Source organism: Helianthus annuus, chromosome 16, assembly GCF_002127325.2.
Source record: "Helianthus annuus cultivar XRQ/B chromosome 16, HanXRQr2.0-SUNRISE, whole genome shotgun sequence".
Classification (NCBI taxonomy): domain Eukaryota; kingdom Viridiplantae; phylum Streptophyta; class Magnoliopsida; order Asterales; family Asteraceae; genus Helianthus; species Helianthus annuus.
In genome coordinates, this window is record NC_035448.2 from 76576466 (window position 1) to 76577852 (window position 1387).

At 35.0% G+C, this 1387-nt stretch overlaps 1 long non-coding RNA gene across 1 annotated transcript; it reads left to right on the forward strand.

The window, feature by feature from the left end:
• The first annotated feature begins 324 nt into the window (after positions 1-324).
• On the forward strand, positions 325-1034 carry LOC110918549. The gene is made up of 2 exons (XR_002581406.2): positions 325-410; positions 881-1034. It is a non-coding gene; the product is annotated as an uncharacterized LOC110918549 (long non-coding RNA).
• The last annotated feature ends 353 nt before the right edge of the window (positions 1035-1387 follow it).

Here is a 1387-nt window from a genome sequence, read left to right on the forward strand (position 1 = left end):
GTTCATAAGATGAAATAAGGAAGAACATGCTTAAAGCACTTGTACATTATGCTTAGAAAATGATACGCGCACCAGGTGTTTGATGAAATGTCTAATAGACAATAATAAGTGAAATTGTATGCAAGTAGTGGGTAAATGGATATAGTTCATGTGAGTATTATGTAGGGATGATGTCGAGTATGTTTTATGCCTGTTTGAGTGGATTAATGATGTTAAGTATGCTTTATGTAGGTCGTATATTAGATGTGAATTTGATATGGTTGTTCACATGTATAAGCATATATGCTAATAAGAATGTGAATGTAATGACATGAGTGAATAGGAATCATGTCAAGATGGATGGGAGCTTTGAAGGCTAACGGGCTAAGAGGACTCAGTCAAGTAAGCGAACGAGAATACGGACGCGCAAGGTAAGTGCACTCCGAACTTACTCTTTAGTTGTTAATGTATTTATGAAATGTGATTATTGTTGAATGCAATGTAAGAAGATATGGTTTGATGCAAGTAGTAAGTTAAGTTTTTAATGGAATGGGTTAGAAGTGGTTAAGAAAAAGATTCGATTTGGTTAGGTAAGAAAGGGAACTTACATAATGAAATTATGCTTGAATGAATAAGATGAGTTATGTATATTTGAGGACATGATCATGTAAATGGAAGCTAATGTACTAATCGCTTTTCTCTTAAGAATTAATGTGTAGTATAGGCATGGTAACAAAGGATGTGAAGGTTGACTCCACAATCTGATGCGAGTAATCGAGTGGATGGATGAAGGGGCTAGTATAAAAAAAGCATGAAACGTTGACGCGCTATTATGCTTGTGCTAATATTTTTGTATTATGTCACCGGTTGCTAATAATGTGTTTGAATGTGGTGACTGCAGGCTATACATGTTGGATGTTTCATCTAGAAGCGTACGCGGTTGAAGATCGAGTCAAGACACGGATTGTATGTGGGTGTATACGTAGTCACTTAATTGAGTCATGTATGTTAGTTTTGCATTAAATTATAAAAGAGATTAATGTATTTAAATGAAAGAAAGAATATCATGAAGGAAAATTTCTAGTTATGTAGTGTCCGCTGCGAATCTTAGGTTAATGCGTTTTAGGGCGTTACAGGGGGTATGGGGTTGGTTTCAAATGTTATGGTTACAATCTAGTTAGGATTAAATTGTTAAGTTGGTGCATGAAGGTGTGTTATATAATATAAGGTGTGTTAGGGTGTTCGGGGACCCTTACTAGCTTAGGAAAATAAAAACAATGTATTTAACAGTATTTTTGTGTTCCGGGTAATGTCCGGTTATTCGGTTCGGTGTTGTTCTGTTAAAGTGCTTAATTAATCCGTAAAGCGTCCTACATATATATTTTTGTAACATTTTTAATTCTCAACA